The 24,305-nt window shown below is 48.9% G+C and overlaps 1 protein-coding gene across 4 annotated transcripts in view; it reads left to right on the top strand.

Annotated features, from left to right (window-relative positions):
- Nucleotides 1–17,365: 17,365 nt before the first annotated feature.
- NAV1 (neuron navigator 1) overlaps nt 17,366–24,305 on the top strand; it is a 232,594-nt gene continuing 225,654 nt past the window's right edge. For all 4 annotated transcript variants that reach the window (XM_036909519.2, XM_036909518.2, XM_036909517.2 and 1 more), the window contains exon 1: nt 17,366–18,262. The gene's annotated coding sequence lies outside the window, so the exon portion shown is untranslated. The remainder of the gene's footprint in view (nt 18,263–24,305) is intronic.

The raw sequence follows: 24,305 nt of genomic DNA, 5'->3' as shown, positions 1-24,305 counted from the left end.
TCCCGGAACAGCACTGTTCAACCAGGGAACTGCAAGCTCAGCCGCAGAGCTGACACCTAAGATGGAAGACAAGGTTGTGTGGGTGATGGGCTGGGGGGTAGGCAGGGACCAGAGGAACGTGGTGGCCACTGTCAACCATCTGAAGGGAGCTGGGCTGTCTTGAGGGCAGTGGGAGCTTTCTAGGACCTTAAGCAGAGACATGACGTGGTCAGTAAAAGCATTTTAGGAGGATGCTACGATTCCCCGTGAAAGTCAGATGAGAAGGGTGTGAGAGAGGAGTCAGGGGTCCGTCAGGAGATCATTGCAATGGTCTGGGAAAGAGAGAGGGGCTCCAGTAGCCCTGGGGATGGAAAGCGGGTGACGGATTTGGGAATTGTCGAGGAGGCAGAATCTATTGAGCTTGATGAGCAGTTGGCTTCTGGGGGTGAGGCTGAGTGCGGCAGGAAGGTCGGGAGGGTCAGGGTTGGGCCCTGGTTTCTGGGCTGGGAACTCAGTGAGATTCGGGGGAGTTGCAGGTTGAGGGGCAGGGAGGGATGGTGAACTGGTTTTAGATTTCCTGGATTTGAGATGCTTGAGGAACACACAAGTGGGACTGTCCAGTAGGTGGTTGGGCACAGAGGGCAGAAGAGGGGCCGGGGCTGGAGGTGGAGATGTGGGCGTGCCCAGTCCCGACAGAGCTCGAGGGGAGCAGGCTCAGGACCCTCGGGCACACCAACTGAGGGTGGGTGATGGCCCACGGAGGACACTGAGGGGGAGGTGACAGGGACGCTAGCGGAGAGGGCGCCTCAAAGAGGAGGGAGCCAGGACACGCACAGGCTGGGCCCCCTTCTGTGCCTTGTGTGGGGGGATGTCGAGGGGAAAGACCCGAGAGGTGTGGAGACACCTGGGGAAAAAAATGGATGGAGGGGGTCAAGAAAGGCAAGAGTCAGTGGATAAAGGCCTTAGTCTGCTTCCCCTTCCCCACACCGAGAGGAGGTGTGACTGCTTCCCGGGTCCCTCTCGGAGGGGTGAGGATTCTGTGAGAGCCACAGAAATGAATTCGCAGAATACGAAGGTTCCCTGAGTAAAGAATTCCCTGCATAGATCAAACTCTTTTTCAGCAGGCGTTGCCTTTCCTGCATCCCAGGAGTACGCAAAGCGCAGCCTCCCAGGTCACCAGGAGCCACTGTGCTGTAAGGGATCCAGGGCTAAACTTGCAGTTTGACTCTCAGTTCTGCCATCAATCATTAAAAATAATATTAACACTAACAAGTAATTATTGAGCCCCAGCGACATGTCTTCCCTTTACCCCAGCATCTCCATCAGCCTTCACGGAGTGATGTAAGGACCATTTTCACCCCCTCTTTTGCATGTGAGGTAACCAGGACTCAGAGCAGTAATCAGCCCAGTGGCTGTGCCCGAGATCCAGACCCCGGTTAGCTCACGTGTGGGATGAGCGGTTGGACCAGCTCGGGGCTCTCGTAAGTTTACCCCAAGTTTCCTGACAACAAAGAGGCTGAACGAGTCCCTCCTGAGGAAACTGGGACAGGACATTGGCAGAAGAAGTCTACTTGCAGGTCTTTGAAGGCTCAGGTTTTACTGAAAACGTTTATTTAAATTTGGCATTCTCCTACACAAATATTTGTGTTGTATATTAAATTAAAATTATCCATTTCTAATATAGATAATTTACAATAATATATATCTATACATTAAATGATCTATTAAATATTTATATAAATTTGAATATTATTTATATTAAGAGGAATGGAGGTTCTTGGGAAACGTGTCCTGCTCATTGGGTAGCTTCAGGGGCCCCTGGTGGTGCTCTGTGGGCCGTGGCAGGTCCCGGCAAAGTGCATAGGTGGTCTCTAGGCTCTTTGCAGCCCTTCTGGATCTTTCTGGATCAGGCTCCGCAGTTCCGTGGCTGTGACAAGGGAAGTTAAGTCAAGGGGGAGCTGTGGAACCGGGCTCAGCGCTCCTGACCTGGACCCTCAGCCTTGGTATTCCTGTTTCCCGAGGAGTCCTAGAACCCCTCAGGGTTTGCAGAAGAAATGAGCCCGAAGGTCCAAGGCAACAGGAAAGGCAGAAAAGTCTGTGTGTAATCGTCACGCAGATAAAATGCTTGGAGGCAACAAAAGGGGAACTCCATCTGGCAAGGAACCGACGGGCACTCCAGGGGGTTCCCGGATCTTCAGGCGGCCGCTGACACTTTGAAACACAAAGAAAGTTCCAGGGGAGCTTGAAAGACGATTCAGAAACTCCCTCAAACAGGCTGGGTAACTTTTTAAAGGAGCGCTTCCTCTTCCCCTCCCGCGACAGCTCTGCGGGGCCACTTCCGCCCCTGCCCCCCTGCCCCCGCCTCAGTCCAGGCGGCTGGCGCGGGGGACTGGCCCTCGCTGGCAGAGTGGGGACAGGAGGAACTGGAGGGGCTGGGAATGAAAGGAGAAAGGGGCTCCCGAGTGCCCCGGAGCCCCGCCGTGCTGGGGGGCCCGGCAGGCAGGCTCTGGGGAGAAGCGCGGCCGCGGGCCTGGCTGCAGGCTCAGGGCGCCTTCCCCAGCGGACCCGGCTCCGGTCGTCCCGGCTCCCCTCTGCACCTAGCGGTTTGTTTCCTTCTGGCTTAAAAAAGCTCCTTTTCCACTTTGTCTGGGACCCTCCACCTTCGCTGCTCCAACCTTCTCTATGGTCATCTGGCCAGACAGCAGTTGTTTAAAGCAGTGAAGTAGACTGGAAATAGTGAGACTTTGAGCAAGAAATTTCACACAATTGTATGAAATTGAATTCCTAAAGATTGGATGTAAGTCATCCATCCAAAGATAAGCTCAAGAAACATAAAGTTTACTAGATGGGAAGGTCTCAGAGGCCTGGGATTGTAGCTCACTGCCTTACAGGGGCAGGTGCTTAGCTAATACTTGATGAAGGCACGAATGACTTCAGTTCTGGTTTGCTGGGTAAGAACCAGGAGCGAAGCTGCCACCTCCTGGGGGATTTGTGAAAGACACTTCTCGGGGCCTCACCTGGTAAACGGCCCTGCATTCTGAAACCGGAAGACAACCTGCCAGTTAGACAATCCCTTTTTTACAAGGATCACTTGATACTAAAATTCGTTTGGCTCTTACTCGAGACATTCTAGATTCCTAGCAGAGGCCGAAGATGTCCTGGGACATGGGTCAGAGGAAGGGGCCTCTGATGGTAGTAGAGACTCTGTTTTGCAACTCAGGACCCTCTTCTCTCCATTAGCAAATGTTCTTTCACCAAGATTGCTTTTTCCGTCATCACAGGTAGAGAGAAGAGCACGCGCAAAGTGCAGGTGTTGGGCTCGGTGCCAGGAGTAGACAGATCAGGACTTTACAGGGAGGGGGAGATAAAATATGTACCTGGTATTAGGGAGGAAAAAGTACCTCTACCCTTGAAGATTCTTCTTGCTGATCTAAGAATCAAACTTAATTTCACATGTATGGGAAACCCACTTACATGAGAGGTTCCAAGGCAGAAAGGTAAAATGAGGTGTGTATGCCAGCTTGAGCTAGGGAATGGGAGAGGGGCCGGGGCTTCAGAGGGCGGAGGGCAATACACGCGTGTGTGATCACATCCCAAGACCGATGGGAAGACCTGGAGATGGCTTAGACACATGAGAATTTATTGGGACTGACGTATGGGGAGTCCAGGAGCGGCTGGCTGGAAGGGCTGCACGCTGCTATCATGGACAGAGAGGGCACTGATTTATGCGGTGAGGAGAAAAGGACTAGTGCACGCCAGCAAAGGGTATGTGATTGATGACCCCTCTGTGTGTCTGCCAGAATGAGCCTGCCCTTGGGTGGCCAGTGCTCCAAGGAGCAAACCCTTCACCAGAGGGGCCCGGTTACCAAGATATTGCTGTAGATAAGGCAGGCTAGACCCAGGCCATTTACAGACCGTAAACTGGGCAGGTTGCCTGAAGGAGGGGCCGCGTGGACACATGGTTATTATCAAACAAGCAGTCACAGGCAGGCACTGCTGGTCCCCACACTGGGGCAATAAGCAGAGCAGATGTTTGCCCTACCGAACAGATGGGTCACTTGGACAAAACTCTCATTCTGGGAAAGACCCCAATTTAAATTCTAGGCAGGTAAGGGGGGAGCAGAAACTTCTCTTGAGCCCACAGGGCCTTGGTTGCCTTCAGTTCAAAACTGCCCACGTGAGAACGTGGCACATTTGGGGGAGGCCAGGACTCTTTCCCAGCACGGCGGCTAGGTTACCAGGGCAAACACCCCCAGAAGGAGCCGGAAGGAGGCTACTCTTTGTGACCGAGCCTCAGAAGGCACAGAGCAGAACTGCCCCTGTACTCTACTAGTTGGGACAGTCATAAAGCCCCACCGAGTTGCAAGGAAAGGAGACAGAGACCACAACTCATTGTGGTGAGTAGCAAGGTTCTGAAGAGCGCGTGGGGTGCCTGTGTCTTATAGCAGCCCCATTTGGAAAATGCGACTTGCCACAGGCAGGAAGGTCAGTCCAGGTGATGCCTTCATTAATGGTAACTTCAGAGATGCATTTTCAAAAAGAGAAAGTAATTTTTACAAACTGGGCATTGCTCTGAGAAAACATGACGTTTGGGAAGTATTCATTAAGCCATAGGACCTATGAAAAGCATTTCTCTGAAGAGGGACCTCTGAGAAAGTAGGAGATGCACACTGAACTCCTGAGAGGGGACAGAAGGCTGAGAGGGACGGCCAGCACCAGCCGGTGAGGCAGTGGGCATACAGTGGTTTTGTGCCACTACAGCACGTGACCAGGAAGAGCTGGAGGCTATGTTCAAACTGAGCTCCTTAGAACAGCAGTGGGCAGGGCCCAAGCCAGGAAGCAACAATTAATAAGAAGCTATAGTGTAGCAAGAAAGATAAGGTGTGTGCTATCAGTTTGGGTGTAATACAGAAGCAGAGAGCCGTCTTCACGCCAGAACAAGAGCTTGGTCAGAGATAAGACAGCCTTAAAGTAGAAGGCGGGTTGACGCTGAGATGAACAGGGAGGGATATCAAGGACCACAAGAGAGCCTGAAGGGACCAGGGCCTGAAGGCCTCTGACCCTCATGTCAACCACCAGCCTTTCAGGGAAGGAGGAGGAAGCCTGGTTTAAGGTTCAAGCTTGGCTGTCTGGAAAGTAGGAAGTTTGTCCTCGCAAGCTGCTGAATGTCTCAGTAATGAGCTTCCAGTAATGGGCCCTGAAACCTGAAGGGAAAGGAATCTTGGCTCCTGTCTCTATGCTATGTGTATTTGGTTACCCACTTGTGGGTAAAATTGCAATATTTCCAGAATCTCTTGCCTGGCTTTAGTGTGTCTCCATATAAACAGGTGTTTCCAAGGTGTGGAGAGAAGTAGCTCATCTCCATATCAATGGGTAATTATGTGGGCAAGCAAGGGCTTATCTGGACCTGAGAGGCTGGGGGGACTGTTCACTCACCTCTGCCCCAGCAGGAGAGAGAGACCTGGGACGACTGCTTGTAAGCAAACGGGTTTTAAACTTTATTTCTCCCTTTGATTGATTTCGATTTCAAACGTATTGTGCCCTGGGATTTCCCCTCCCTGGAGTAACACCACTATAGAAGGGAAGAGCTAAACAGGTGCAGGATGTTAACGCCTATCTCACATGGTATTGACTTGCTTTTGAGCAGGGGAGGGCCATCGCCTGAGTTCCCCTACGTTCAGATTTATACTTTCCTAGAGGGACTAGGTTTATTCTTCATAACCTGGAATAGATAGAAGCTCCCAACAGAAGCTTCCTTTGCTGCAAAGGACTAAGGAGAGACACAAAGCTGTGGACTCTTTGAGAACAGAATCATGTTTGACCGACTTCTACATGCTCAGTGTCTGGGAGGGTATTTGAATCATGGTAAGTGCCTGAGAAGGAAGGAAGGAAAAAGTGATAGAAGAAAAGAAGGAAGGGAGGACAGAAAGGGAACTGTCAGATAATAAAAAAGCTGTACCATGATAATAAAGATAAGTTGTACTAGATAATAAAAAGCTGTACCCAGTCATACCTGATCTGGTCATTCTAGCAGAGCTGGAGGAATTCTGGAAACATCAGGTCATCCATACTGACATGCAGTATATGATAGCATTTCTTTAATTTAAACAAAAGCCCAGCTTTATAGAGATATAATTTACATACCATATAATTTGCCCATTCAAAATATACATTCCAATGGTTTTTGGTAGATTTTTAGTATATTCACAGGTTTGCAACCATTCTCAGAATTTATTTGAGAACATTTCATCAACCCAGCAAGAATCCCCATCTCTCCATATTTTCCTCCAACCTCTCCAGCCCCAGGCAACCACTAATCTACTTTCTGTTTGATTTGCCAACTCAGAACATTTCATACAAATGGAACCACATAATATGTGGCCTTTGTGTCTGGCTTCTTACACTTACCACAATAATGTTTTCAAGGTTCATCCATGTGTGGCATGTGTCCTTACTTCATTTCTTTTTATCCCTGAATAGTATTCCATTGTGTGGATATACGTGTTATTTATCCATTCATCAGTTATTGATATTTAAAATGCCTGGTGTCCATAAAAAATTGCTAGGCATACAAAGTAAAAGAAAACATGGCCCATAATCATAATGAGGGGAAAAATTGTCAATTGAAACCCACCCTAAACTGACACAGATGTTAGAATTAACAGATAAAGATAATAAAATACGCATAACTGAATCTATGTGTTCGAAACACTAAGACGATACACAGAAGATGAAAAACTGAAAGACCCAAATTAAGCTTCTAGACATGAAGACTGCAACATGTGAGATACACTGAGTGGGGTTGACAACAGACTAGACATTGCAGAAGAAAATAATTAGCAAATTCGAAGATACAGCAATAGAAATGTTCCAAAATGAAATACAGAGAAAAAAGATATTAAAAAAAAAATAAACAAAACAGCAGTGAGCTGAGTGACAGTTTCAGCCTAAAATATGTGTAATTGGAATCTCTGAAAAGGGAGGGGGACAGAAAAAAAATTCAAAGAAATAATGGCTGAAACTTTCCAAATTCGATGACAACTATAATTCCACCAAGAATCTCAATAAAGGTCAAGTACAAGAAACATCAAGAAAATATGCCAAAACACAACACAATTGAATTGTTCCAATCCAGTAATAAAGATAAAAATCTTAAAAAGCAACTGGAGGGGAAAAAGACATGTTATATTCAGAGGAACAGATAAAAATGGCAGTAGACTTCTCATTGGAAACAGTGCAAGCAAGAAGACAGTGAAGCAACATCTTTAAAGTATTACAAGCAAAAACTGTCAACCTAGAATTCTTTACCCAGCAAAAAAAAAAAAAAAATATTTCAAAAATGAAGGCAATATTATTGTCAATCAGTATGGAGGGATATGGAAAACATGCTAAGTGAAAGAAGCCACATTCAATATGTGGTCCATATTTACTTATCTATTTTTCTTTTATTTATATTTACATGTATATTGCTCAGAATATGCAAATCTATGGGACAGAAAGTAAATTGGCAGTTGCTGGGGTTGGTGTGGAGACAGGAAAGAGGAAAGACTGTTATCTAATGAGTACCAGGTTTCTTTTGGGAGTGATAAAATGTTCTAAAATCAGTTTATGGTAATAGTTGCAGAACTATTTGAATATACTAAAAAAAATCATTGAATTGTATACTTTTAGTGGGTGAATTGTATGGTGTGAAAATTATATCTCAATAAAGACATTTAAAAAATTGAAAGTTGAATAAAGATATTTTCAAACATGTGAAAGCCGAAATATTTCATAACCAGCAGATCTATAATATGAGAAATATTAAAGGAAGTCCTTCAGGCAGAAGGAAAAAAATTACAACTTATTTCTCATTGGTAACTATATAAGCAAGAAGATAGCAGAGCAGTCATTTTAAGTATTAAGAGAAAAAAATTATCAGCATAGAATTCTAAATATAGAAAAAATATTTTTCATAAGTGAAGAGTAACAGAATTGGTAACTAATGGGTAAAAATGTAAGATTTAAAAAAATTATTTAAAACATCAGAAAAGATCATTATTAAAACAAAAATAATAATAGAAAGGAACAATTATAAATATGAGAGCTGTTTTTTGTCAGATATAATATAAGCCAGCTATCCATTAACTGGTAAGTAAACAAAATGTGCTACATTGATGCAATAGAATACCATCCAGCAATAAAAATAAATGAACTACTGATATATACTAAACACGAATGAACTTCAAAAATGTTATTCTAAGTAAAAAGAGACAGATTCAAAAGACCACATATTATGATTCCATTTATGTGAAAAGTCTAGAAAAGGCAAATCTACAGAGACAGAAACCACATGAGTGGCTGCTTGTGGCTGGGGATGGGATTGATTGCAAACAAGTCAGAGGGGTTGCTGTTGTATGTTTGAATGTTTTAAAACTGGTTTGTGGTGACAGTTATACAACTGTTTAAATTTACTAAAAGATTATTGAATTGTGCTCTGCTTTAATAGCAAAAGACTGGAAACAAAAGAACTGATAAGTAATGTAGTTGTATAATGGAATATTATACAGCAGTGGAAATGAGTAAACTAAGGCTACATGCATCAACATGGATGACCCTTACAAATATAATGTCGAATCAAAAAAGAAACTTGTACAATATATGAGGTATGATTCCACTCATATGTTTAAAACATGCAGTGCATATATAGCATATAATATAGTAAAAGTGTAAAGATATGCATGGGAATGTAATGATTAGCACCAAGTTCATAATAGTATTTCCTCCATAGGGATAGAGAAGATTAAACAGAAGAGGAACTTAATCTATATTTGTACTGCTTTATTTCTTAAACTGTGTGGCATTCATAAGTGTGATGGTGAAATTTTGTCAGCTTGACCAAGGGGTGCCCAGATATTTGGCCAGAATTATTCTGGGTGTTTCTGTGAGGTGTTTTGGGATGGAATTAACATTTGAATCAGTAGACTGAATAAATCAGATTGCTCTCCCTTATGTAGGTGGGCCTCATCTAATCCGTTGAAGGCCTGCATGAACCCTCCCGCCAAATAAAAGAGCATTCTTCCTGCCTGACTGCCCTTGAACTGGGACACTGGCTTCCTCCTGAGTCTCAAACCCACTGACATTCAGACTAGGATTACACCTTCAGCTCACCTGATTCTCAGGCCTTCAGTCTCAGGTTGGAACTAAACCATTGGCTTTCCTAGGTCTCCAGCTTGCCATCTTACTCGGCAGATCTTGAGACCTGTCAGCCTCCATAATTGCCTGACCCAGTTCTTCATAATAAATGAATGAGTGAATACATAATATCTTATTAGGTCTGTTTCAGTGGAGAACCTTGACTGATACAAAAAGGTACGTTATATTATTTTCGATACCTTTGGCATGTCTAAAATACTTCCCAATAAAATTTTAACAAAGAAATAATGAATGAGTGCTAAAATGTCAGACGCTATAGAGTTGGAGTGAAATGAGAGCTGGAAAATGCATCTCAGATGTAGCTTTTAAGATGCCAGTGACGGCCTTTGCCGGAGCAGCCTCGGCGCCGTCCAGCGTGGAGGCCTCACGGTGATGGGAGCGGCACACCCTTGGCGGAGCAGCTGGGCCTTGAAGGAGAGCACTGGGCCTGCCACTAGAATGGGGTGCAGGGCAGAGGAAGGGCTTTAAGAAATGAGTGACTTCACTTCTCCTGCGGCTTCTATACTAATTCTGTTGGAATTATCAGTCCTGACGCTCTTCTGGTCCCTGTGACTATTCCAGTAAAGATTCTGGAATCCAGTCTCCAGTTTCATCCTTTGGGTGTATGATATGATTTTTAAAATAGCAAACCACAAATGCAAATACTCTAGAAGTCAGCTTTCTTTTTTTTCCCCACATCTTGATCTCCTAACTCAGCTTTCCAAGTAGTGGTTTCCCAAAGAGCATCATACCCCTCTCTCAGGGAAAGAAAGAAATTACATTCATGATGATCACGTTGTAGCCCACATTAAGGGGGAACATTAGACCCACAATAAAGTAAGCTAAAAGCTCAGGAGAGCTCTGCAATGGAATAAGAAATGAGAGGGAGAGAGGACTTTCTTTCTTTTCTTTTTTTCCTTCCTCGCTCCCTCCCTCCCTCCTTTCTCTCTTTCTCTCTTTCCTTCAGTTGAGTGGTGGGCCTTGGCCGATGGGCTATTGCTGATGGTTTCCCAACTTAGGTTCAAGGGTATTGGCAGCAGGGAGTTTTCCAAGCCACAGAAGCTTTCAGGACAAGCTGCTAGTCTGTCTCACTCCGCCCAGAAACTCAGTCTGGGTTTTATCCTGATTTCTTGGTCTCATCAAAGGAGCTCCAGATGAGATTCTGAACTGGCCTTTTTCTGCCTGCCCTTCCCAGACAGATTGCAAGGTTTTTCCTATACTCTTATTCTCCCTGGGGCCTCTCGGTGGCTGCAGAAGCAGAAACGCCAGCAGGGAGCAGCAGTGTCTCACATCTGGCCTGGAGCTGCCTGCCCCTTGTTTCTGCCTCTCCTGGCACTGCCAGGGCTAATGGGGAAGAGCCCTCCCTGCTGGCGCCATGGCAGCACACTGAGCACCGCTGGCTCCGGTTGCTTTGCCTGGGTGTGGAGTGGACCAGGGAAACAGAGACATGCTCATTCAAGGACTGACATGGGTGTGGGGGTGTACAGTCCAGACATCAGCAGTGCCAATTCACCATCTGGGCTTCTACTGGGAGGTTTTTATATGTATTGGCATGTGCTTTGCACTGTGTAGGTCTGGATGTCAGAGGACGTGTGCCTCAGATTTGCCTTGTGGAAGTTTTCTCCCAGACCTGGGATTTCTGGAGGCGCTCAGTACCCATGCTGCCCACAAAGGTCACTTGGCTCCCCGTCGCTTAGAGAGGCGTTTGTGCAGCACTCCCACGATGCCGGCCCCGTCCACCACCCCACACTTGCTCAGGGTGGAAAGGAAGGCTCCCAGGGCGGCCATCTGCAGAGCCAAAGTCTCCATGGCACAAGTAACAAAAGGGCACGTTTCCAGCCTCAGCCTCATCCTTGGCCCCACGGCCAGCCTTCTCCTAGCTCTCATTCTCTTTGACCCCTTGGTCATCGCAGCTCAGCCCTGCAGCGCCTACTGCCTTGCCAGGATTTCTAGACGGACCCCATCCCAGACGTCTGCCTTCTCCATGCTCCTCAGTTTCCCAGTTTTATGGGGTGGGGGTGGGGGTGGCTAGAGGACCAACGAGGGCCTAGGGGACAGCTGTCCAGCTGGAAGCACCTCTGGGCTGGAAGAGGGCCCCAGTCTGTAGCTGAGACTTGCAGGGACCTTCCAGGTAGCTTGCATGCACTGCTGGGATGGGAGGATACCGTGCCTTTCCACCTGCCTTTGGAAGGCAGGACTTGAGCAAAGCTTGGGCACCTGGCCTGCTTTCCTAGGAGTAGAGTTACAGCAGCTGATCTAGGCAACAGGTGTGGGCTCCGAGGGGCAGCTGCTGCGGAGCACATCTGTACCCAGGGCAGAAGGCTGCTGCGGCAGCAGGGCCTGCCAGTCATCCACCCTCCCCAGAGCTGGGGGAACCGTGCTGACAGCACCAGGGGGTGAGATAAACGTGGAGAAACTGGGATCAGCATTCACAGAGCACTCTTCTCCTAGAGATCCCGAAGTGGGACCCTTGCCAGGTTGCCCCAAAGTCACCCTCGCTGGCTCTGCTTGGGAATTGAGGCCTGAGTCCTCCTCTTCTGTCCTGCTGCCCAGCCCTGCGCCTGCAGCCAGCTCCTCTCCCGTCCTGGCTGGCTTAGCTCAGGCCTTTGCAGGATGCAATTCAGAATCCTGGCTCTTAGTGGCTCTCCCAGAAAACTGAGAAGGAAGAACTTGAAAGAATGGCTCTTTACATATGTAAACTTTAGTGCTCAAACCACAGAATCAGTTCAAGGGAAGGGGGAAAGTTTGGGGGCTCCCAGGCTGTCAGGCTGTGGGTCCAATGCTTTACTTACATCATCTCATCAAATGCTCCCAGCAGCCCTGCCAGAATAATTTGTTTTGTAGGTTTTGGTCACACAGTTAGGATGCCGTGATTCTGAGGCTTGATTGCAGCCAGAGCTTATACTCCATCCACTGGGCACACTGCCTGAAACCTCTCATTCTCTGATAAACCCCACTCAGGACCCTATCGCTCCTTCCCTGGGGAGGGACTTCCCTGTCTATCCCCACCTGATCCCTTTCTGTTCACCTCCACCCAAGTCAACTCTGCAGCCTTCATCACCAGGTTCATTTGACAAGTCACAGGCCTATCAGCACCCCCCACCCACGGCGCTGTCCCCCAGCACCTACCCTCTTGTCTTTGGGTTTCCTTGCCCAACATCCCCTTCCCCATGTCCAGCCTGCTTTCCCTCAAGCCCTGTCATGGCCTGAACCCCTGCCTCTACCTACCACTCAGAGGGTCCCCATTTCACACTCTTCCCCCTCTCAAGACATTTCTGAGTGTTTTAAAAATATTTGTTGACATAAGAAAATGTTCACAGATATATTAGGAGTATCTTAACATTTTGTCATTGTATAAGTAATTTATGAATATGTTCTCCTTGTAAAGCACCTACAGCCATCAAACATATAGAAAAAATAAACAACTCCCTTGATGACTCTCCAGCAGTAATCACGGCTGTTTAAAGTGTCTTTCTAGATTAAAAAAAAAAGTATTTGTACACAGGTATATGTACACATAGAAGTATATCATTTTGTGGGGCATGTTTGATATAAATTAAATCACAGTGTGCAAATTGCTTTTCAACTTTTACTTCTCTTAAGTCTGAATTGAAGGTCCTATATCATCTACATATATAGTTTGTATGTGTGTGTGTGTGTGTGTGTATACATACACACACACACACTTTTGTGTAATTTCTGTGTGGATTAACATTATTCCTTTCTGGGACCTTAAGAGTCTAGCTTGGGCTCAGTTCCCTATCCCATAGGCAAAACTGGCTACATAATTTATGAGGTCCAGTGCAAAATAAAAATGTGTGATCCCTTTTTAAAAAAGATGAAGAACTTAAAGAAGGCAACAGCAGAGCATTAAACCAAGCAGAGGGCCCTGTGTGACTGCCCAGGTCACATGCCCAGGAGGCTGGCCTGCCTATGGGCTCCACAGGGGCTGGTTGTGTCCTGGATTCTTTGAGTCAATACATCTCCTGTTCTGGACATTCCTGCCTCAGCCTCCACACTGAATTTTATCCCTTGATTCTGCACCCAGGCTTCCCCAGCATTCTCTGCTCCAAAGCCAGAGTGCTGGGCATTCTAGCTGCAGGACAAGCAAACTCCTGGGGTCCATGCCTGCCAGTCAGCACTTGTCTAAAGGCACTGATGAACAGGAGGGCTAGACAATGACATCCCTGTGCCGTGGGTGAAAAGTCCCTTGGGAGATAAGAGAACACTGAACTACCAACCAAGAGACCTGGGTTTCAGTCTCAGCCCCGACACTGAATTTGCTGTGTGTCCTCAACTGGCAAGATGCTTAACATCTTGGCATCCTAGTTAATTTATATGTTAAAGAAGAGAATGGGATTAACTAGTCTTTAAGACCGTTTTCAGTTCCGAAAGTCTATGTTTAAATGACTACAGTGATAATAACTCACATAGCTTGAGCATTTACCATATGCCATTTGTATGCCATTTAATGTTCACAACGATCCTATTAGGCAGGCATTGTTTTTCCTGTTTTACAGATGAGGAAGTAGAGACTCAGATTCAAACATGCTGACTGAAGGAGCAAACATTTTGAGGTGACAGAAATGCTCTAGAACTTGGTTGTGGTGATGGTTGTAGAACTCCATAGGTTTACTACAAACCACAGATTCATACACTTACAATAGGTGAATTTTATAGTATGTACATTGTACCTCAAAAGAGCTGTTAAGGAGAAAGAAACATAGTAGTGGCGCTAGGAAGTGATAGAGCCCTGCACCGACCTCACAGTGCTGCCGAAGTAGGCGTTTCCTCCGCATATACACAGCACTTGACAACATGGACTCAGGAGCCGGACTGCCTGGGTTCAAATCCCAGCTCCGGCACTTACTGGCTGTGAGCTCCAGGCAAGGCATTGACCTCAGTTTTGTCACCTATAAAATGGAGATTAAAATGATGTTGCCTCAGTGAGCCTTAAAGGGTTAATACATGCTAAGAGCTTCGACTGGCAGATGGCCCCTAGCAAGCGGTCTGTAAGGACTACTAACTTCTCCAGGACTGCTATAGCCAGAGCCAGCCTTCTTAAAGGGGAATGTTTCTCCTTGCCAAACCCATTTCTACCCTCCTGGCCCCTTGAAGAAACACCTCTCTTGAAAAGCCATCTTTGGAAAAATACTGTGATGGCTTTCAGCACATCTCACTTCCTGGCAACTGAGAGATCGGGAGCAACAGCATCTTCCCGATAAGGCAGTGACTCGCTCCCTCCTGTAAAACATTCAGTCCTGTGCCAGCTCTTCCCCACACACTCTCTCCCAGGCCCTCACCAGCTCAGCCACCACAGAGGGCCCTTCTGAAAGGGGGCCCTGAGGCCTGCGGGGCCACAGCTGGGCGCAACTGCCTTGCCCACGCCCCACCCCATCCCACTGGCATGAAGCCTCTCCCTGTTGATGATGAAGCTAGAAAGGACGAGGGTTATTGGTGAACAGTCAGGTTTCTATCACTCAAAGATGAGTTTTCAAGCCCTGAGCCCACAGCCTTAGTGAATGTGACTTGGATGGGGAGGAGGGGTGGGGAGGGGCCAGGAGGGGTGGGGAGGGGTGAGGAGGAGGGGTGGGGAGGGTTGACGAGGGTTGAGGGGAGATGAGCTGGTGCTGTTTAATCACAGGTCTGCTTAAACGTGCAGGGCACTCTGTCAGCCGTGTTCTCCGTCGCCTCAGTGACTACTCCCCGGAGCCTTGGTAGGTGGCGGTGGTGGCTGTCCCCTGGGTGTCAACACCCCCTCCCACTGACGGGCAGAGGTGACGCTCATCAGCAGGTGACTGGATCACGGCCTGGACGCGGGCCCCCTGATGCTATGCCCAGTATTTTTCCACTGTGCTTGGCAGGAGGAAGTTAGACTCCCTCAGACTCCACCTCAGAAGCTCTAGGACATTTATTAAATGTTCACAAAAATGAAGCAATGTACTGTCTTCATATCCGAAGTGCCAGGGAGGCCCTGAGCCAGAGGGCCCGAGGGCAGAGTGGCGCTCTGCAGGCCACGTGGAGGAGAGGACTCTGGCTCGGCCAGACCCTCCAGGCCCCACGTCAGAGAGCCCGAGCAGGAACAAGTTAGCATTGGTCTGCAGACCTCCCGGTGGCAGGAAAACAGGCAGAGCCCGCAAAGAAACCAGGCCGGGCCTGAAAATGTCACTCATTACGCTTTCTGGGGCTCCCAAAGCCTTCATCTCAAGCCAGGTCTGAAACTTGATGGGGGTGACAAGGCTCCCAGGCTGGGCTGATTTTTTAAAACCCATTTGTCACATTGACGGTAATCCTCTTGCTAACAATCTCCTGCCCTGAAGCAGGATTGGCTCTAAGTTGTGGGTGGAGGCAGGGGACTGTGGGGTTTTAAGGAGTCTCAGTAAGGTCAGCAAGGTCTGGAGGCCCCCTTCCCAGTGAGTGTGGGGGAGAGGGTACGTTGAGCCAAGGGTCCTCCTGCAGTGAGCCTGAATCTCAGTCCCCCCATTACCCACCATTCACTCCCTAGCACCCTCTGGCTCTCTCTACTTCCCCCTCCCCATAGCCAGGCCCTTGCCTGTACTTATTGATTTTCATATTTAAGGAAAATCCATTTGCTTGATTCAGAGCAACTGAGTCATCACTATGTTCAGAGGAAAACCACTCACAAAGTAGGCACTTGGCAGAGGCCGCTTCTGGGATGGGCGGGGTCACTGCTTCTTTCCCAGAGGGCAGTCTCCATCCGTAGTCTCCTCTGGCTTCTCTCCGCTGCTTTGTCCTATCAATCTACTCTTTCAGGAGCCTTCGCATCTGCCTTTCACCCCAACCAGACTGGCCTGTTCATTCCCTGCCCCACAAGCTGCCCGCATGCTGTCATGTCTATGCATACATCCTTCACCGTTGGCGGGTTTATGATAGGGACTTTTGGAGCAGGGGAGGAAGGACTTGTATGATCAGCCATTCACAAACGGGAGAGAAATACTGATTGTACATGCTGATGGAAGAGATTTAACCCTCACAAAATAACAGCTTTGGACTTTCGTCCCATTCTGGATAGGACCCAAGGAACTCACTATTCCAACATTTCCAGTGTGGGCGGGGCCCTGTGTTCAGCTTCACGATGGGTCAGGGGGCAGTTCAGTCTCTAATACTGGTTTGCAATGCCTACATGTGTGATCCTCAGTCCCTGGGCCAAGAAGGGCCAAGGAGCTCAGCCAGCCCGTTCTGTGAGTCCTCAGAAAAACACTGCTGTTTCTTAAAGCACAGGCGACTGTGAAAAGCAAGAAAGGATTCCAGTTAGCACATCTCAGAATGCCAAATTGTATGCAAAGTTGTAGGACTCACAGATCAAAATAACAGCTAATGTTTATTGAGTACTGCCAGACACGACTCCAGATGTCACCTGTGTTATCACATTTAACCCTCCCTACAAGCTTGAGATAGCAACTGTCACCCATTTCACAGATGAATAAATTAAGGTTAAAGAATCAGTGAGTGGTTAAAGAATCTGTTCAGGTTCCTATGGCTTGTAAGTAGTGAGCCAGGGTGTGAACCCAGTCAGTCTGCCTTAAGAACCCATACTTTCGGCTGATACACACACGGGGCAAAGGACTCTTCTCCGTGTCCCTCTGAGATGGCCCACCTACCCCACCAAATAACTCATTCCCTTCGGAGACAAAGACCATATAGGAATCCTTTTCCTGATCAGATACCTTCTTCGATGTCACTGCTACTCAGCTGCCTAGTGTGCCTGTATCATCCTCTTATGTCCACAGCCGCTGTGATCTGACTGGCTGGCTGGAGTGGGGCTCAGGCGGGCTTCGGGAATCTGCTGGCCACTGCTCCCCACTGGCTGACATTGCTGGGGAGGCATTCGGAGACGTCCCTCCCAGAGAGTGGGCGTTTTTGCTTTCTAGCCTCAACCCCCAAGCGCTGGAGACAAATCAGTCCTTGGGATTGTTGGCTGCAGCTGGGGACGTCTCTGGCCCCGATTCGCTGGGTCCTTGGCCACAGCTACCCCCTTTCTCCCACGGAATTCAAAACCCGCTCCAGAAGCACAGGCCACCCGACTTCGTCCTGCCCTTCCTGCAGAGCCTGTAAGGCCCCAGGCCAGGAGGCAGGGATGCGGGTGGAATCCTCGCACTGCAGAGAGGCTGCCCTAGGTTCCCGCAGAGGACCTCCCTTCCCACTCACTCTCTTCGGGTCTTGTCGTGTCCTTGCTCCCTTCTTCCGCTCCCACGACCCTACAAGAGGCGGAGGCAGAATGAGGAAAGTGGGAAGAAGTTACGAATTTTACTGAGCACCTACTATTTGCAGGGCACTTGCTGGGACCTCCCCTGTCCTCGGCTCCCAAAAGTCCCAGCTCAGAACCGGTACAGAGGAAGGAAAGGGGCGGAGTCAGAGCGGGGAGAGGCCGCTGGGCGGTCTGTCTGTCCCCTTCCCCTAAAGGACGGCGGGGCTGCTGCAGCCGGAGGGTGTGTGTGGGAGTGGGAGGCGGCCGGACCTGGAAGTGGAGGTGGCGGGTCCCTGGGCAAGGAAAGGCTTAATTGTGCAAGGGCTTCCTGCCCTGCCCGCCCGCCCGCGGCCCCAGCCCCACCACCGATCAGCCGGCTTTCTGCGGCCGGGGAGGCGGGACGGGAAGGCAAAGGCAGGAAAGGGTTACGGGAATAGCTTTCCAATGACAAAGTCTGGAAGGGACCCATGCCTCCGCCCCTCTGCGGGTTAAACGGGCACAGTGCAGGGGGAGGGAGGCGGGGGCGCCCCGAAGCAGAGCCCTCCCGCCGCCCCCCGGCCGCCGCGCGCTCCCCTCCCCGGGCAGCGGTCGGGCCGCCGGCGTGTGCCTGGGGCAGCGGGTCACGAGGCTCCGCCCCCGGCCGCCCGGCCCCGGGGACGCACTTTGTTCAGGATGCCGCCTCCCTCCGCATTGTGGGGCCGGGGCCGGCGGCGGCCCTAGTGCGAGCCCGAGGCGGGAGCGCGCAGCCACGCCGAGACCCGTGCGCGGGGCGGACGCGGCCCCGGAGCCCCGAGAAACTTTCCTCTCGCGAGGAGCAGGCCCCCGGCCCGGCGCCGCTCGGGATGCGCCCCTCTGCGCGGCGGCGGCGCGGACCCGGAGCCCGGGAGGGCGCGCGCGCCGGTGAGTGGCCCGCGCGGGGCCGTCGCGGGCGGGTCCCCACGTCGCGGGGCTCGGCCGGCAGGTCGTGCGGGGCCCGGGGAGGCGAGCGTGGTGCCCCAGGGAGGCTGCGGGCTGGGCTCGCGAGAGGCGCTGGCGGCTTCCGGGGAAGGTGTGTGCCTCGATGTCCCCACGGGACTGCGCGTCTGGTCCGGGCGTTGACTCGCTAGGCGCTACGCCACTCCGGCCCTTCGGAGGCTCAAATTCCCTTTCTGTGAAATACCTGAAGTTTAAAGTGCGTTGTGGTGCTGTCATCAGAGGCACCAAGTGCTGCGGCATCCCACACCCTTACCCACGTCTCTCATCCCAGCGGAGCGAGCGGAGCAGCCGGGGCAGGTGACCTTGCCGGGTTGTCCCAGAAAATGCCCCCCGGGCCCCCGGGATGCGCTGAGAAGCGCCCCCGCGCCAGGCTCCCTGTGGTCCCTTCTAGAATCCTCAGAGCCGGCAGAAGCTGGGCATAGGATAAAGACTCAGCAGTCTGCAGCGGGCAGAGGGGAGGCAGGATGCGGGCAGGACTCAGATGGTGGGCAGTGGGGGCGGTGTGCGGGGGTGACGTCCACCCAGCAGAGAGGGCTCCTTGTGCCGTGGAGCCGCACACAGGAAAATCAGCTGGTGAGTCAATGGGACTTTGTTAGGAGAGCCACAGGGCGCAGCTGGCGCCGGCTTAAGGGAAGCACCCGGATCCCCCCTTGATAACGTGCTGTTTATCTGGCTTCCTGTTTCAGCGGTTGGGATGCCATTGGCTTGTTCAAATTCAATGCCGAGCAGCCTGCGGCCTCGTTCGCTCTGCAGAAGCAGGGGCTTGTCGGGGTTTTCGTCTTGTGGCGCGCCTGGCTCCCGAGCAGTTGCTTGGTGTCGCCAGCGCGCTCACTTATAGTGGGGCAGCCGGACTTGACACCGAGAACGCCTCCCCAGGTAGGCGGAGCTGTCGCTCCAGAGACCCTGGCTCCCTTTCAGAACTGAGACCCATGTGACTGCAGCCTGCTCATGAATTTTTTTATCCTGCTTTGAATTTTGGCTGGTGTGTCTTTGGGATTAAACAGGGAAAGGAGACCAAATAGCTGTGACTGTGGATTTCCTCCCCTAAGAGAGCTTTGTAATGTTATATGCTTTCACCACTAGATCCTGTGACTCCTGGGAGGGGCAGACAGACTTCAGTTTAGGGAAGTTTTCAATCACTTGGAGGTTCTGTATCAGCCTGTGTCGCCAAGCATCTGGATGATCAGAGAGCAGATGATTTCTTACCTCTCTGTCTTGGTTTTCACTTCTGTAAAATGGAGCTGGAGAAAATTGCTACTGCTGGAGGAACAGAGAAGGTTTTTCACATCTGTGCTCCAGCTTCTGGGGCCATATCCTGAACTTAGACCCTCCTCTGAACTTCAGAAATAGATCTGAACTCCCTTAGAGCAGGTTTCACATTCTAATTCACAGTTCAGACATTTGGGTATTTGTGCACACTCCTTATCTCCCTGTGAATGCCTTCCGGCCAGATACCCTGTCTGACCACCCACAACACCCAGCACATACTAAGGCACTTTTTATAAATGCTTGCTGAATTAATAAAATTGGAAAAATCTAAGTACCACCCAGAGGCCTCCAGTCCAGCCCAGGGCGCATATGTTCATTCTTTGGGAATTGTTTGAATCGCCTCCACCTTCCCGTTCCCCTTAAAACGTGGTCCATAATCAGCTTGATTTGCCCACAGGTGGGCAAGCTGTAAGCATTTGGGCCTTTCCTGGGACCTCCTTGGGAAGCTCTGGCCTCAAACTGGAAACAGGGATGCTGTTTTTCCTTCCCTTGCTACATCTGGCCCCGCTCCTGAGTCCTTGTGAGCCTCAAGTCAGCTTTGGCCCCGCAGAAAAGAACGGTCTAGAGTAAAAAATCTCCTATCCATCTTTAAAAGTTTATCTCTCTTTTCATCTTTCCATTTTTCTATCAATGTCAGTTCTCTCTTTTAAAATTCTTTTGAATTCTTAAACAATTTGGCCTTTAGAAAAATGAGAATGTCTAAGTCAAAAGGATCTATTCCCCTTCCCACCCCTGGGCTGCCTTCCCCCACTTTACAGACCGGAATCAAGGCCCCAGAAGGTGGGGAGGGGACCAAAGCTGCACAGCTGGGGAGCTGCAGACACCAGCCCAGAGGCAGGTCTTCTAGTTCAGGGCTCAGTCCCTCTCAACATACCCAGTCTTGTACTCAGAAGGGTTCTCTGCTCCCGTTTCCATCCGTAGATCTCGGTCACTTAGCTTATTGTCAAGAGAGAGGAACAGAGACGGGTACGGAGGGTTATCTCTGGTGGAACCAACTACCAGCAATGAGCGTCTCTGCAACATGGAGAACTGAGAGATGTGGCAATCCTTGGCAGACCCTTCATCGTTCTGGCCCCTAGTCACAAAACAATAATAAAAAACACTTCTAGTTCCTTCTTCAACTGAAGGAGAAAAAAACCACCAAATTTTCAAGTGAAAAACACCCTTAGTGAACAGTTTCCTGGGCCTAATCTCTTCCCTCAACCTCCTAGGAAGGCTGACTCAGGCCTGATTTCCTCTGAAGGGCCTGGGATTTCGCTTCCCAGCTTCCTGTGACTCTTGAGACGTGGAGAAAGGCAGGCCGGCTGGGCTTGGGCTGCTCTGACCTCCTGTGGATGTGGTTCTGCTGCTTACGCACATCCTGTGCAGGCTATACTAGCATCCCCATCAAATCTATTTGCTCTGCTTGATTTTAATATGAGATGCACTAATATGCATGAAAAATTAAAGGTGCTGATACAGTGCCTCCAGCAAGTGACCATTAAAAACAAATTATTTCCATGCCAAAGGAGTATGATTGCTCTGGTGTCTAGTTTAAATGCTCTGAAAGCTTTTGCGAGTGGGATTGTTTTCTTAATTTCCTTTTCGAATTGTTCATTGCTGTTGTAGAGAAACACAGCTGACTTGTGTGTTGATCTTGTACCCTGAAATTTTGCAGAATTTGCTTATTAGTTCTGGTAGCTTTTTTTGTGTATGGATTCTTTGGGATTCTCTGTATATAGGATCATGTCAACTGTGGTTAGTTTTATACCTTCCTTTCCAATTTGGATGCTTTTTATTTCTTTTTCTTGCCTTATTGCTCTGGCTAGAACTTCCAGTGATACATTGAATAAAAGTGGTGAGAATGGGCATCCTTGTCTTGTTGCTGATCTGGAAGGGAAATTTATAGTCTTTCCCCATTGAATATGATGTTTACTGTGGGTTTTTCATAAATGCCTTTTATTGTGTTAAGGAAATTCTCTTCTATTCCCAGTTTTTTAAGTGTTTTTTATCATGGAAGGTGCTGGGTTTTGTCAAACGCTCTGTTCTGTGTCAGTTGAGATCATCATATGTTTGGTACATTATGTTGATTGTTTTTCTTGTGTTGAATTACCCTTATGTTCCTGGGATGAATCCCTCTGAAAACATTTTTTTTTAATCTGTATAATTTCTTTCTTTTATTTAAAAAGACTGCAGAAAATCTGACAAAGCACTAACATTCTACAATGGTCAATGCATGTTTATTATATTTTTCTTTATAGTTACTATACTTTAAACATCAAAAATATTTTACTGTGGTAAAATATATAGAACATACAATTGGTCATTTTAACCACATTTAAGCAAACAGTTCAGTAGCATTAAGTACATTCACATTGTTGTATAACCATCATCACTATCTATCTCCAGAACTTTTTCATCCTCCCAAACTGAGGCTTTGTACCTATTAACACTCACTCCCCATCCTCCACTTCCCAGCTCCTGACAACCAGCATTCTACATTGTATCTGTGAGTTTGTGGAAAGCTTGTAATAGCTAGAAAAGTCAGGACTTTGAGACATGGAAGGGTTAAAGGACCTCCCCATCCAGAGGGAAGTCCTAGAGGGATTTTGATTTGGATCTTCGTGACATACAATCTCTCAACAACTGCCCCCATGTCAGAGACTTGACTGGTGCGTATAGAGATGAACTGCAGGTGGAGAGATGGTCATTAAGAGGCTCATCGGGCACCAAGATCAGCATTGGCTAGAGGTTCATTTTCTGTAGGTCTTCCATCTTGGCTGGACATTAGAATCACTTGAGGAGCTTTTAAAAATCACTGATTGCTGGGCCCACCCCAAGAGGTCCAGCTTCATGTGGCTCGGAATGCAGCTCCAGTGTCGGTCATGCTCCAAGCTGCCTCCCTGATTCTGACGCGCAGGGAGGGTTGGTTACAGCTACACAGTGGTTGAGCTGATTTACTCCCTGGAAACTTTGACTGGTCCCAGCTTTCAGTGATGCAATTCCCTCCCCATATGGACAATAAATACTGGCACATTTTACATCCTTCCCTTGATTTTAAAACCCATTTATAAATAGAGCAAATACCAACTTGTGTGGAATTCAGCTTTCAAAGTTGGTAAGACCCTTAATTGTCATGTAGCCCTATTTTTTTCTCTTTCAGAAACATCAGGCCTCTTTAAAACACCCCCACCAGGGCCATCCAGCTTGGACACCTCTGTGTCTGGGGAAAACCCAATAACGGTTTGCTGAAATCATCGTATTCATATTTGGACAGCTCTGCCCTTCAGAGTTCTTCCTTGTGTTAATCCGTCACAGGTGTGACTTCAGTCCATTGGTGAAAGATACCAAAAGGTGAATGGGCTTCACCAAAATGCATCTGCAAATAAAACGGGAGATATTCTAAATAAACCATGCATAATAAGCATAATTGCCCTGCCCAGTGACAGCCTTTCAATATTTGGAAACAGCTGCCATGTGCCTGCCCTATCTTTTCCTCTCTGCTCTGAGCAGCCCTATTTTAGACCTTCATTGGATGTGTTCTCAAGTATTTTCTGGAAAGATATATAATGTCATAGCAAGAATCTGGATCATGAAATGAGCCAGACTTGGAGTCAAGGTGCAAGTCTTGACTTTACCACATGACGTCCTTAGCGCATGTTGAGTGTTCAGCAAATGTCAGCCATTGAAGTCGTACCAGCCACACCAACACTGGAATCACTATGTGTGACCTTGGGCAGGCCTAGAATCTCTTAGAGAGTCAGTTTCTTCAGGAAAAGTTGAATGAAAATGCCGTACTCATAAAACAGTATTTCCTAGCTCGCTTGATCTCAACACCCTCCACACAGTGATTCCTCCGAGCTGGTAAGTTCAGGAAACACAGGCAGAGTGACTGTGCAGATCAAGTAAGACCCTCGAATCCCAGGGTGTTCCGTGAGTGATTTCAGTAAATACCAAATTTCCCCCTCACCCTCCTCACTGTACCAGTTACCTTTAGAACGGTTTGTCGCCGTTTGAATGTGTTGTGTCCTGAATGAAATGCAGCCCTCCAGTTACGAGCTTACTGGCATGGACCGTTCACAGGCGGATCACCTTTTATCAGGCAGAGCAGCTTTTTTTTCCGATCCGTAGATCGCCCTGAAAACCTGCGAGCAGGACTGTCAGGGAAGAGATGGGGACCTGGAGGCAGAAAGGAAGGGGGGGGTCTGACCGCAGCTCTGGCCTCTTCCTCTTTGTTGTGGAGTTGTTTCATTTTGTTTGGGGTCCCCTGATTTTTCTGTAGACATGCAGGTATGGCAGAGAATAGGTCCCCAGTAGGGAATCGCTGCTGTCTGTCACCATGCCTCTTCCCAGCTCATCGGTGCAGGTAATTGAGTTGACAGGAAGGAGTGTCTGGTTCCGGGTGATGCAGAGATACACCAACTGCTTTGCTTTTAACAAAGGAGCGGCAGCTGATGATACTCCATGGGGGGGCCTCTGCCGGGGCCCCAGCCTGCTGCTGTCTGCCTTAGCTTTCCTCTGGGGCAGCTCTGTGTGGGCACCCAGCCCTCCCTCCCGAAAGCTTCAGAAGGAGAACTCCATTGTGTGGGCACCCCCATACCACTGGGCCCCCAAAATCTGCATGCTCCCCATCACCTCCTGGGCATGCTCAGCTTTACAAGGAGCTTTAAGATGTCTGCCAAGCTATATCCCCCGTCCCTGAACAAATTCCCTGGGGAAG

The sequence above is a fragment of the Manis pentadactyla genome, chromosome 9, assembly GCF_030020395.1.
Source record: "Manis pentadactyla isolate mManPen7 chromosome 9, mManPen7.hap1, whole genome shotgun sequence".
Taxonomy (NCBI): Eukaryota; Metazoa; Chordata; class Mammalia; order Pholidota; family Manidae; genus Manis; species Manis pentadactyla.
Note: the sequence above shows the minus strand (reverse complement) of the source record. Positions and strands in the feature narration are given on the sequence as shown.